Source organism: Capra hircus, chromosome 1 (genome assembly GCF_001704415.2).
Source record: "Capra hircus breed San Clemente chromosome 1, ASM170441v1, whole genome shotgun sequence".
In the NCBI taxonomy this organism is placed as follows: Eukaryota; Metazoa; Chordata; class Mammalia; order Artiodactyla; family Bovidae; genus Capra; species Capra hircus.
In genome coordinates this window covers 36017866-36032927 of record NC_030808.1, presented here as the reverse complement: position 1 = coordinate 36032927, position 15062 = coordinate 36017866, and the positions used below count along the sequence as shown (strand labels likewise).

General features: G+C 35.5%; 1 protein-coding gene across 1 annotated transcript in view; it reads right to left on the bottom strand.

Annotated features, from left to right (window-relative positions):
* The window catches only part of EPHA3 (EPH receptor A3), a 409122-nt gene that overhangs the window by 271914 nt on the left and 122146 nt on the right, over positions 1–15062 (bottom strand). The window lies entirely within an intron of this gene.

Below are 15062 nucleotides of genomic sequence, written 5' to 3'. Positions count from 1 at the left end.
ACTAAGAATATACAGAAACCATCTTCTACAAATGGAACTGACAATTCCTTTGCAATGCTGACCCTTGTCTGAGGTTTACAGCGTGAGCTTGGCCACGGGCCAATGTGAACAATGTTTAAATTTCTTTATGGCAGCTACATGAGCTTTCAGACGTTCATCTGCTTTACCTACTGTGCTTAATAAAAAGCAAGCCGATGCATTTTCTCATCTCCTTTTCATCACTAATAAGAGCAACCATCAACCTTATGAAAGATATACTCTGCTTTTACTTTCAGTTTTTTTTTCCAGTAGCTCTGCTCTGAAACTTTAATAGAGCACCATTATCCCACCTATCATCATTACATAGATTTGGATATAAAGCTATGTACATTTTGTCACTAAAACACAGTAACTACAAACAGTAAAAGCCTTAGGGAATTCTGTTCTTGAGCATCAACATTTAAAAAGAGTTTCAGTATATTAATGAAATAGTTGATTTATAGAAGCCTTCGTATTCTGGAAAACGGAAGAGTTTAAGAAATTTCTAATAGCAAAACAAGATTTTATAATGCATAACACCAATAACTTTTCAAAGAAAAATTAGCTTTATGTATTAGTATATAGTGCTAATATATATATATGAGCATGTAACCTGCATACATATATGTATATAATAGATATGTACATGTTATATACATCCATATACATATAAACTTATTCATACATATACATGTGTATATATTTACATATGCATGTATATTTTTACATATACCAATATTTATGGTCTTTGAAAAAACCCAGTATGGTAGCAGATACATGAGCCAAATCTAAAATCCACTCCCAGTCTGCCACTTGGAGATCTGTCAAGCTAATAATGAAGCATATTGTGCGAGCATACACACTGGGCACATAGCGAGTGTTTTCTGAACCCCGGTTCTACACTCGCCATCATCTCCTATCAATCATGTCCTCAGCAACAGCAGGGGCAATGGAAATAGAAGCAGAGGTAATGGAGGCATGACTCAGTTCCACATGCTTGAAAAATGAAGGCCCCAGATACCCTGTTAAAACATTTTTGTGTTATAATTTTACCCAATTCTATACTGAAAAAAAAAAAAAGAGGAAAGTGTTATATTAATGAATATATTAAGTTCTTGCCTCTTTAAATAACTATTGTCAATCTTTTTCTCTCAGTTCCAATAACCAAATTCTCCAGTCACTAATTCAGCAGCAGGAACTTGCAAATTTTCACATTATGATGCTGTGCAAAATATCATCAAAAGAAAAGTATTCGCTTACTAGATTAGAAAAGGATTGGGTTTCTTAATTAGACAGACCTGAATTTATATCCTGGCATTAAGACACAGGGCAAATCAGTAAGTTCTCTTAGCCCTGTCTAGGTAAAGTGTGGCTAACAATATTTACCTTGTAAGGCTTACGCTGAAGATCAAATGGTATGTTAACCACTGAGTACACCCTAGGCAATCAATAAATGCCCCTTCAAATGTATTTATGACTTACACTTAAGACAGGATACACACAATTTAAGATGGAATCGATTACTATAAAATACTCATTAAAAAGTGAAGAAGAGCACACAAAAGGAATATAGGGAGAGAAAACAAAATTGTGAGTTTAGTATCCAAAAGACACATTGAAGGATGTAGCTCTTTGTAGGATGTAACAAGTCACATAATTATGTAACAAGTCACATAATTCTGGGTTCCTGTATGGAGAATGCAAGCAAGATATCATGACTGTGACATGAATCAATTTACAAACGTGAAAACAAGCCCAAGGAACTGTACAAGCTCCTCTGGCACCGGGCATGCATGTTCAGTCGTGTCTGACTCTTTGCGACCCCATGAACTATAACTCCTCCCTCCATAGGATTTCCCAGGAAAGAATACTGGAGGGGGTTGCCAGTTTCTCCTCCAGGGTCTGGTACTAGAGCTAGAAGTAAATGTAAGGGTTCTCAGAGAGAAGACGTAGTGAAAATATTGAATATCATTCTTAAAAGCATTCTTGCGTATCTACAGCCCTGAGCTTCACAGGCTACTTCTGAAAATACAGGTTGGTGGGCTTTAGGTTCTTTATTTCCCCAGGTTCTCTAAACGAGTGCCCCACACTCAAGGTCCAGTTTCACACTTACTAATTGTATGTGACCTTGGACAACTGGACAATTTCTCTAAGCCTCTAGTTTCCTCTCATGGGAAATGGGGACATGACGGTGATTCTCTACGGGCCTTTGTGTGTGTTAGTCGCTCAGTCATGTCTGACTCTTTGTGACCCTACAGACTGTAGCCTGCCAGGCTTCTCTGTCGATGGAATTCTCCAGGCAAGAATACTGGAGTGGGTTGCCATTCCCTTCTCCAGGACCATGGGCCTTTGGGGGAATTAAATGAAATGTTGAGCTCAGTTACATGCCAGAGGACAGAAGAGGCTATATAGGGAAAAAAAAAAAATGTGGGAGGTGGGGGGGGAGTTCCTCTAATATTCAAAAAAGGCATAGTCACTGCACTCGATCTGTAGGAACTTTTTTCTATCAAGGCTATTATTAATACATCCTGTAATATAACCACATTTACCTGTCATCTTTGCATTAGTATCACATTACAGGATAAAGGAAATCAAATGTCAGATTTGAATTCATGTCAGCATGTCAGAGTATCCTAAAAGAGGACTAACTCCGTAGCAGCTGTCTGAACCCTTTGCCTGAGAAAATTCCCTAACTCCAAAGGCTTTCTCCTTGATATCTCTTTTATTACTTTCTTCACATTCTTAGGTCTTGCACTACCACATCCTAGTCACTTTTTCCAGCTGTCTGCAAGTAATGGTCATTTCCTATTTTTAAATATTCACCTTCATGTGACTCTTCCTGAAATTTTTATTTTTTCTCCCAGATAAAGAAATTTCATTTTATTTATTTATTGCATAAGTGTCACTTTTGAATTAGCTAAGTAATAAGTATGACTTCGTATGCCTTCAAAAGTCACATACGTTTCTAAGTAAATCCCAGAAAAGATGAGACCTGAGGAAAAATTGTGAGTTAGATGCTTCAGCTTGTGTTCTGATTTAGGCTCTGATAATGTATGATTTGAGATTTTAAATTTAATTCTTAGCTCTGTAAAAGGAGAGCTAGATCAGGTTTTCTCAATCTTGAAGAGATTTGCCTAGATTATTCTTTGTTGTAGAGGATGCTCTGTGCATTACAGGATATATAGCAACACCTCTGGCCTCTAAGCACCAAATGCCAATAGCAATCTCCTTCCCCAGTTGTGACAACCAAGAATGTTTCAGACATTGACAAATGTCCCCTGGATGCAAAACTACCTGAGTTGAGAATATTAGACTAGGCTTTAAAATTATATGAGTGTTACGTTGAAAAAGTCTGTATCAGCATGTTATTTCTTCATATTCCCACTAAAATCTAAGTTCCTTGAATGCAGGGGACATTTTTCTGATTGGTTCAGAGCTACATTTCCAGTGAATACTTGGTAGAGTAGGCACTCATTAAATGTTTGTTGACAAAAATGAATAAATGATGGAAAAATATCTAACTCCATGAAGGTTGAAATCTCTCCATTTATTACTACTTTGCAGCACATTTTGATGAGTTCTTAAACACTGTTTGTCTTTCAGGCTTATTCCACATTTATTTCCTTAAAAATATTGCATTTCATCCTTTTAACATAAATTAGTTCATATACCCTTGAGAATCCAAGATACTTGGAAGGAAGAACTGTATTCTCTTTCTTTCCGATTTAGCACATTGATAACTGTATGCCAGAGAAACATTACATGTGCTAAATTGTATTGAAATATTTCACATATCGTCAATACAGCAGTACGATATAGACAGTAAATGGATCCTAATTTCTGAAATAGATTTTCTTCCCTAATAATTACCAGATAAGCAAAATTATTTATTCCCAACCATTTGTATACACAGGTTTGTTTCTGAGCTTCACAAACCTTTACGTGTTCTTTGTGCATTAATTCAAGATCAGTATTCTCCCATTCCATAGCATATGCTTTCTCTTTTCTTGTTGAAAGTGAGTCTTCATGTCAAAAAGAGCAGCTGTTCTCAGAGTATTCACTTTTAACATCTTGTGTCTTTGTAACTGACCACCGAACAGAGAATTCAGGGATATTTCACATTCATGATCTTTAGCTATTAGAAGCCATCCTTATTATTTTTTAAAAATCACGCAAAACAATCTGTAACTGATCATATGATGATTTCAAGTTTCATAATCTCGATGCTCCCTTGAGATTCCTGGGTCTCCTCTCACACAACAAATCTGTGATTAAATGTCCACATTGTGACTGTGCTTCTGAAAGACAGTCGATAGCTACACATTTCTGAGGACTGCAGGGACAGAGGTAGATGAGAATATGATTGAAGTTTTACTCTAGGATAGTTCTATTACTATCATAGATTCTATTCTCTCATAGAGGGGGCCATAAGTGATTTTAGAGTTATTTGCCAACAGGATGTTTTGCCTACATCCTAGAAGATGAGAATTTATAATAGCAGAGTATACATTCAGTCTTTCTAATCATATGATTCTTTCCAAATGGCTCTGACTTTGGGAGCACTTTTATCAAATATTATCAAAACTCATACTTCTCTGTACAATTGCTCTCTATTAAAGTTTAGTGCCAGCTGTCAGAGCTGTAATGTAAACCCTTATTAGCTCTTGTAAGTTCTACTCTGGAACTAATAAGGGATTGTCAAAACTATCCAAACACAGAGAAATGGGGGGATAAATCACAGACAAGAAGATGGAAAGTGTTCAATGAATCTGTACTAGCAAAACAATCTTTGTGAAATGATTGCCAATGCATTTTGCAAAATCTGTGCCTCTCAAGGTGGAGAAAAAGATCTAGCTTTCAGTTTATTTTGCATAGGGTTTGATTTTCTTTCCTTTGGGAGAGGCTGACTAAAAGCAATAACACAAATTGAAGAAGTTAATATCAATAATCTCTTTAAAAATCTTTCCATGTATTCTGTAAAAATGTTACACTGCGTTCCTCAAATTTTAAAATATGGAAGATCTGATAATATCTGAACAGTTAGAAAGAAAAAGTATAAGTTTGAAAAACTGAAGATGAATATTCTTTTAAAAAGCCATAGATTATATAATATCTAAGCTTTAAAAACTTTTTTTACATACTGGAATGCAGCAAATCAGAAGTAAGGAAGGCTGCCTATATAAACCCCAAAGTAATCTAAGTTAAAGACATGAAATTTAAGGCTTCCTACAGGGTCCAGCTAGACTTGATGGTAAATGACTATGGCAGGTGCACAATCAATTTGACAAGGTGATGTTCATTAAGAAGTCAAAATAACTATACATTTTATATATTCAAAATAACCAATATTTCCCCTTTCACAGACATGGCTTTTTCTTGGAAAATTTGAATCACTTTCAGATGAGTTTACATTTAATAGATATTTTGTGAGTGGTATCAAAGCAATATTCTGATCTTCCTTTGAAATGAGACTGAAAATGCAGTGACAGGAATAACCCATTTCAAGGAAAATCAGAGCTATTTTACTTCCTGCAACTGAAATTATTTTTTTGATGTCTTAGATTCGCATAGTGAATACTATCCCGAGAAGCTTCATCCATATTTCTCACAGACATACTCTCAAACAAAGTACACAATGAACAAATTATTTGTGTCTCCCAAAGATTATACATTTGGCATACAGGTGTGACCTAAATTATTATTTCCCACTTTAAAACACTGGACCAGACAAAGCATCTGAAAGTTTGCAGAACTTGAAGTGAAGGAAAGTGAAGTTGCTTAATCGTGTCTGACTCTTTGTGCCCCCATGGACCGAGGAGCCTACCAGGAGTCTACCAGGCTGCTTGGTCCATGGAATTTTCCAGGCAAGAGTGCTGGAGTGGGTAGCCATTTCCTTCTCCAGGGGACCTTCTTAACCCAGGGATTGAACCTGGGTCTCCCGCACTGCAGGCAGACGCTTTACCATCTGAGCCACAAAGATAGAAACGAACTTTATATTCTAAAAGCAAATACCCTAGAGTTATTTCATGTAAGACAACTGCAATCTAGCTTAGAACCTCAGGAAAATACCTTAATACTGACATATAAAATGGTCTTCTGTGTTAGGATAAAGAGTAGTAAAATATTTATTAAAAGAAGAAATTCTTACTATTTATCCCTCTTTGAACAATGCAATTGCTATAACTGAAGATAAATCTATGTTTTACTAAAACACTGTAATTCTTATTTATTTATAATCTTGTGCGAGAGTTTTAACATCTATAAAACTGTCTGGATCTTTTAAGGTCTCTTATGTTGATTTGCTGCTGATCACTTGACTTGTTCTTATTTATTATGAAGTATTTAAATGATTACATACGATTTTGTTCTACTCTCTAAATTTAATGATGGTCATATCTCTCCTAATATGTTTGCAATTAAATCGTCTCTGTCTACTCAAAATAATCTGATTTGTAGTGTATACAGAACAAAGATTTCACATTTCTTTCTAGTATCTTAAACATGCAAATTCATGGTTTAACTTTATACTATTTGTTTTTATATAGACTAAAAATGAACTATAATACTTAAGTCACAAATCAAATACACTCCCTTATTTTTCCTCTCTTCAGATTTGAAAAGAATTTTTACTTAATTACTGTTCAGATAGTGTGTTGACATGCTTGGATTGAAAGTTTCTAGTAATATTACATGATAATTCATGTAAGCACATTTGGCATTTACTTCATAAAATTTATGCTGTTTCCTCTATGGCTCTTTTTTTTCTCTTTGTGTGATTTTCAAGTGAACATAAATACCTAAAATCAATCAAATAGATATAGTTATTTTCTATATAAAGTAAATTGGTTTGACAAATATTTTGACTCACTTGATTACTTATTTTTGACTCAGATAATTTCTTCAAGGCAAGAACATTATTTATTATTATATCCTCACCAACTATCTAAGATAGTCTTGTATACAATAAATGTTAGGGTATAAAACAGTTAGCAAAAATTTTAGGTTTAATGTTTTTGAAATTTAGCAATTTTATTTTGCTATTGTAATTGCTTATTTCCTAAACTGCATTTTCTTAAATCAGTCAAAATCTGTAATTCCCTCTGGTTATACAATATAAAAATGTCCATGTGTAAATTCAAAGACACTTTTGAAAAATCAGTGGAAAAAACCTGTGCTAAAGAAAATTGGAGACTGAGTCAAATACTGGATGGGAAAAATCAAAGGTCAGGAGTGTTTAGAAGAAGAAAAATGAAAGTTAATGATATTATAAAAGAATACAGGAAATATCACATATGATTGAACAGACTAGAGGTTTAATAGAACTAAAAATGAAGTCACCTTGGAAAACCTCTAATTAAAAGAAGGTGGTGAACCAAGTAGAGAATAATGAATACTAAGCACTGAAGAACTGATGCTTTCAAACTGTGATGTTGGAGAAGACTCTTGAGAACCCTTGGACTGCAAGGAGATCAAACCAGTCAATCCTAAAGGAAATCAATCCTGAATGTTCATTGGAAGGATTGATGCTGAAGCTGAAGCTCCAATACTCTGGCCACCTGTTGCAAAGAGCCAACTCATTGGAAAAGACCCTGATGCTGAGAAAGATAGAAGGCAGGAAGAGAAGGGGATGGCAGAGGATGAGGTGGTTGGATGGCATCATCTATTCAGTGGACATGAGTTTGAGCAAGCTCTGGGAGATGGCGAAGGACAGGGAACCCTGGCATTATGCAGTCCATGGGGTCGTAAAGTATTGGACATGACTGAGTGACTGAACAACAAATATAAATTCATTAGACAATTTCTCTCCCTCAAGTTATCTGTAAGTTCTAATGTTTAAGGTTAGATAGAGACTATTGAATGGGTGAATCTGTCATTTCTAAGTGAACTGACTCTGTGCCACCCCGTGGACTGTAGCCCGCCAGGCTCCTCCGTCCATGGGATTCTCCAGACAAGAATACTGGAGTGGGTTGCCATTTCCTTCTCCAGGGGATCTTCCCCACTCAGAGATCCCATATTGCAGGCAGATGCTTTAACCTCTGAGCCATCAGGGAAGCCCAATTATCCATCTAGTTGCTATCTAATTGAAAATATCTTCAGTTATAATCTGCTAGGTTGAAGGCCCAATGACCTTTAAACAGATATAATATAGTCCCTCCCCTCAAGACACTTCCAGTCTGAAAACAACTGTAAAGAAATACTTCTGAATTCATTAAAACATATGAACATCTCGTACTTCTGGAAGATGCACACAGACTAAGAGGTGCTGGAAAACCTCTGAGGTTTTCGGTTTTCTCTAGTGCCTCTGTCAAAGCGAGCATTCTGTTACTGAAAGTGTGTCTGCTTCTTTAAGAGACTTTCTGAACAGACAGAGAAATGAGTAAAGAGCAAGAGCTGGTAGGTTAAATAAACATAATTATGGAAAATCATCGAGAATTCTAGATATCTTCATGCTTCACATCAAACACACTTTTCTACCCAGCTGCTAACGTACAAGAACAAGGAATGAAGCTGGCATTCCACACTGAACGTACACAGATAAAACACAGAGCAACAGATTCTTCAGTGACATTAATAAGGTATTTGGTACATTAAGTCTAAACAAAGTTTGTAGGAGGAATATTTATAGTAACTCCCGGGTCTCTGGCTCAAATGTAATTAACTGACTAAATGAAAAGACATTAGCATTCTCATTTCTTCTCTCCAACTAAATCAAAATAGATAAAACAATTCATTTGCCAGGAGTAAAAATACGTATGTAAAGATCACAAGGCTCCCTTGGTATTAATGTGAAATTTCCTCACATCTCCAATCTTCAAAACACAAAAGTGTTATCCTGGGATGTAAGAACTATGAAGGATTTCCCAAATGAAATGAACCAAGTAAACTCTGACTGTCAATAACTGAAAGCAAATAGCACAGGATTTAGGTTTATAATTGAAAATTTTCAATGCTATCTTATTAAAAAGAGGTTTATTAACATACTATAATAACATCTCAACCTGTAATTTGACAATAGTCTCAACATCAAGCAAGTTTGTCAAAATCTGAGGAACATGGCCCAAAAAAGGTGTAAATCACACAAACACACGGTAAAATAAAAAAGATACTATAAGAGATAACATTTAAAGAAAGATCATATTTTAAAATGACATATTAGAGAAACTTCAAGAAAACCAAATCAGATGCATGATTTCTTACTTCCCTTACTAAATAATTATGTTACCATTAGTTTAAGTTTTTGTAGTTATTTATATGTGCATTTCTGTTTTATCAAATTCATCTTAATAAGTACTCTTTACATGGGAATTAGATGGGGAAAGAGTGGAAACAGTGTCAGACTTTATTTTGAGGGGCTCCAAAATCACTGCAGATGATGATTGCAGCCATGAAATTAAAAGACACTTACTCCTTGGACGGAAAGTTATGCAACCTAGATAGCATATTAAAAAGCAGAGACATTACTTTGCCAACAAAGGTCTGTTTAGTCAAGGCTATGGTTTTTCCAGTGGTCATGTATGGATGTAAGAGTTGGATTGTGAAGAAAGCTGAGTGCCAAAGAATTGATGGTTTTGAATTGTGGTGTTGGAGAAGACTCGAGAGTCCCTTGGACTGCAAGGAGATCCAACCAGTCCATCCTAAAGGAGATCGGTCCTGGGTGTTCTTTGGAAGGAATGATGCTGAAGCTGAAACCCTAGTACTTTGGCCACCTCACGTGAAGAGTTGACTCATTGGAAAAGCCTCTGATGCTGGGAGGGATTGGGGGCAGGAGGAGAAGGGGATGACAGAGGATGAGATGGTTGGATGGCATCACCGACTCCATGGACATGAGTTTGGGTGAACTCTGGGAGTTTGTGATGGACAGGGAGGCCTGGTGTGCTGCAGTTCATGGGGTCACAAACAGTTGGACACAACTGAGCAATTGAACTGAACTGAACTGAACCTTCCTGAAAGTTTTCTTTTTTGTATTTTCAGTTTATTTGGTATGCAATTTCTGATTAATTCTTTAGCTGTTAACATTTCTTACAATCTTCCCATATTTCCTCCCTCTAACCAGTATGTGAAATAGAAAGGTTCATAATTTTCCACTCTTACGTTTCCTGTGTTCAAGCTCCCCTAGCAAAAAAAGCCAGCAACATAAAGCATCTTAGTACAGAAAATTCTGTTTTCCTCACATTCATCCCCTTCCATACAAATACACTTCCCTCAACACAGAACTTATTTTTAAGTGTAAACTATTGACTTAGCTCTGTTTAATAATTCACTTAAAAATATGTTTTTTTAGAGGCAGAAACCAAAATATTTTAAAACACATACACACATTTTTGCACTATAAAGCAAACTAGTTTGGTAGTAATAATAATATTTATCTTTCTCTTTCTAGTATCCTTGGCAGGATTTGGCATATAGTAGAGTCTTGATATATATTTAATAACTGAATCCACGGTCAAAGTATAACCTTACTACTTTTCCTCATTCCAGGAAACATGAATCGATCTAAAAGTTTGTATCAAGTACAAGACAAGTATAATGATATGGCTAAAATTGTGATCCTGCATAAAGGTACCTTTGGTTTTACTTATAGTTCTGAAATCGATGAGCTTTTTGTCTAAAAAATATTTTTCCTATCAGAGATTGTCTCATTTTCATCACTTAGTTCAATGAACTTTATCCCAAGTATCCAGCTAGAGGGGAATAGATAATTTGAAGTATTTCATTACTAACATTGGAAAATGACCTACTAATGAAATTTGGATCCTTTATAAGACTTCTGTATAGAATAAGCTTAGAACACAAAAACTTTAATGGAACTTCTACACATTTGGGATTTTTGAGAAAATAACTTGATAAACAAATTATAAACCATTCCTTCTGGAATGCATAGGCTGAGTAAGATAGTTTCCCTTTTCCCTAACCAAAAGTTTCTAAGCACAATAATGATGGGTTCAAAACTCTCAATGCAGAGTCTTCTCACTATTAATGAAAAATTTCCATTATTAACTTTGAAATGCTCTAAGTTAATCTCTCCTTCTGTTTCCTTGTCAAGAAAGTTTGTACCCAGTAGAAGATTTATTGGTCTGTGTTGCATTAAAATTATTCATTTATTATCTGTCTTTCATATCAGATTGTAAGCTCTGAGAAGGGAGGTACACTGACTTATTTATCTATGTTTTCTCACTGTCTGGTACATTATTGTTAGAACTTAGAGATTTTTAGAGATATTGAATTAAATTTGCTATACTTGTTGGCATACCTAAGTTGCTTGACAACTCATTTATCCAGTTTGTTAGATATCACCTGAGCTAATCTTAGTCTTCCCATGGCATTTTGTCTAGTAATTCTTCTTTCTGGGATGATTTGAGAGAATGGCATTGAAACATGTATACTATCATGTAAGAATCAAATCGCCAGTCTATGTCCGATGCAGGATATAGCATGCTTGGGGCTGGTGCGCGGGGATGACCCAGAGAGATGTTATGGGGAGGGAGGTGGGAGGGGGGTTCATGTTTGGGAACTCATGTACACCCGTGGTGGATTCATGTCAATGTATGGCAAAACCAATACAGTATTGTAAAGTAAAATAAAGTTAAAAAAAAAAAAAAAAAGCTAGAAACAGAGAGCTGTGATAAATAAGCTGAAATAGATGGACCTTATATTGACAGATGCTTGGTTACTTTGTGCCAGTTGCCTATGGTCCTGCTCATCCTTTAATATACAACACTCTAACTTCAGTAGAATACATGTTCTTGTGGGGTTTCCTGGTCTCTGCCACCATTGGACTGAAAAATGGGGAAGTGGTATCGGTTGTGGTTTCAACTGCAACATTCAGAATCAGACTGCCTGGCTTCAGATCAACTCCTAAAGGACCTAAGACAAGATATTTAATCTTTCAAAACTTTTTTTTAACTTCCTCATTTTAAAAATGGAGCTAATAATAGTACGTACTCATAGGCTATTTTGAGAGATAAGATAACTCATGGACATAACTTAGCTAATGAGCACAGTTTCTGGCATCCAATAGGGGCTTAATGCATATTTTTTTAAAAAAATGTTACATTCTTACTATGCTTCTTATAATTAAGTAGATTCTCTCTAAATATTTCTTGAAATAAAATGACTGAGTCTTATTTTCCTCTGTTTTAGAAAACTGTAAACCTCTGTTTGCTGATCACTGTGTTATAAAATTACCCCAAGGTGTTTAAAATCTAGCCACATATGTATGTTAAGATATTGTTCCATCCTTCTGTAAAATGAAACAAAACAAAACAAAAAATAAGCTCATGAAATACATGAAATGTATTTAGTTATCTTTTCGTCTATATCTATTCTAAGTAATACCATTCCTTTGTGTGCCTGAATTGAAGCCCTGCTGATAAAACAATGATTTGTGAGTCATAGCAAATGATCCTGACTCGTTCACAAGCTTAAAAACCGACCAGATTTTTAAAATTAAAAAAGGAAACCATAACAAACACCAGCACCACTGACAACAAAAGCAAACTTACAAGCCACAAGCCATGCTGGCCTATTATATTACAGGCTGTAAATTAATTGGTTGTGTATTAGATATTTAAGACATAGTAGACTTTGCATTTAAACTGACATATTAAAAAATTTTGCTAATATACAGTTGATTTAGACTCAGCACTACATGTAAATCAGCATGAAGTAGAATGCCTTGACACATCCTCTAATAATTGGAATATACAAACTACTTTTACTGTGAAATAGGAGGAAGCCAAATAGGGAAAGGAGTACATCAAAGCTGTATATTGTCACCCTGCTTATTTAAATTATATGCAGAGTACATCATGAGAAATGCTGGGCTGGATAAAGCACAAGCTGGAATCAAGATTGCTGGGAGAAATCTCAATAACCTCAGATATGACACCACCCTTATGGCAGAAAGCAAAGAAAAACTAAAGAGCCTCTTGATGAAAGTGAAAGAGGAGAGTGAAAAAGTTGGCTGAAAACTCAATATTCAGAAAATGAAGATCATGGCATCTGGTCCCATCACTTCATGGCAAATATATGAGGAAACAGTGGAAACAGTGGCTGACTTTATTTTTGGGGGGCTCCAAAATCACTGCAGATGGTGACTGCAGCCATGAAATTAAAAGATGCTTGCTCCTTGGAAGCAAAGTTATGACCAACCTAGAGACCATATTAAAAAGCAGAGACATTGCTTTGCCAACAAAGGTCCATCTAGTCAAAGCTATGTTTTTTCCAGTAGTCATGTATGGATGTGAGAGTTGGACTATAAAGAAAATTGAGCACTGAAGAATTGATGCTTTTGAACTGTGGTGTTGGAGAAGACTCTTGAGAGTCCCTTGGACTGCAAGGAGATCCAACCAGTCCATCCTAAAAGAAATGAGTCCTGAATATTCATTGGAAGGGTTGATGCTGAAGCTGAAACTTGAATTCTTTGGCCATCTGATGTGAGGAACTGACTCATTGGGTAAGACCCTGATGCTGGGAAACATTGAAGGCAGGAGAGGAAAGGGACAGAGGACGACAGAGGACGAGATGGTGGATGGCATCACCGACTCAATGGACATGAGTTTGAGTACACTCCAGGAGTAGGTGAAGGACAGGGAGACCTGGTATGCTGCATTCCATGAGGGCACAAAGAGTCAGACACAACTGAGTGACTGAACTGGACTGAACCGAACTAAAATTCACCTGGCAACATAAGCAAATGGTAAGATGTAACCCTAAGAACAAGCTGCACCTTTTAGTTACATTACTGAAAAGTCATTACACTTGTAAATTCCAATCATATCCCATTTGATCTTCTTTCTCTAATTCTACTATAATTAGTTCTTATTCAGCATGTTTTTCTTCGAATAATTTGTTATTATGCATATGCATCTAATGCTGCAACTAGTATTTTTAAATGTTGAAAAAGTCTGATAATATATCATCACTGTGTCGAGGAGGTGCTATTAATATCTTCAATATAATAAACTATAAGAATCAAGGAAATAAAACTTTGATACAAATATTATCTCTAAGAGTAGTTTTGCCATAGAATATCGAGTAACATAATGGTTACTTTAAAGAAGTTGTTCGGTAAATTAAAATAAGTTTAAAAAACAAGCAATTCTGAATCTACTGTAAACTTTCTGAATACAATTTAATGTCACTTTCTTTTTAAAAATTCTTCTACTAAAGTTTGTCTCAAGGCAGCATGTGATATTGGTTAATTATGTGCATGTTTTATTTATTTGTATTAACATCTCATGTGATCCTATTTATCTGGCTGACACATTTTTCTATTATACTTTTAAATAAGACACAAAGCATCATATACAAATTATTTAAAATCTAAACAATGATTAGGTTCTTGCTCAATGGAAAAAATTGTGTGAGATGGTTCGGCGCATACTGATAATGATATTGAGACAGAGGCACATCTGTTCCTTTCTCGGTGTGGATATCAGAGACTGTCAGTAGAAAACAAACTGGAGGAAATAGTTTTTAAATTTTTCCTGACCTGTACTCAGTTGCTCAGTTGCATCCAACTCTTTGTCACCCCATGGAACACAGACCATGAGGCTCCTCTGTCCATGGGATTTTCTCAGCAAGAATACTGTAGTGGGTTGCCTATTTCCTCCTCCAAGGCTCCCTGATCTAAGCTTTTATTATTTTATTTAAAATAAATCCCACAAAGATAACACAAACAGTACCACAGTGATAAAATATAATTCAAAGTGGAATATAAAGGTCACTGAGACTTCTTCTCTCCAAGCAAGTAGTAGCTAGTATGTTGTTTCCAGTTTAGAATTTTCAAAACCATATTTAGTAAGAGTATTCTGATCTCTTGCCAAGGATCTAAATAATGTGGAGAAGTATCAGACTAGGGTGTATCATTTGCTGTCATTAAAAAAAAAATCTATAAACTATCTATAGTTAAAAGCAAAATGCTATGTCTGTTCAGATTCTGAGAAAGGTCAGTTTATATATAAAGAAGATTCATCTCTTTCACATGGACTTGAGATTTACTAAATGGCCACAAGTAGAATACCAAACTCAATTCTTTTGAT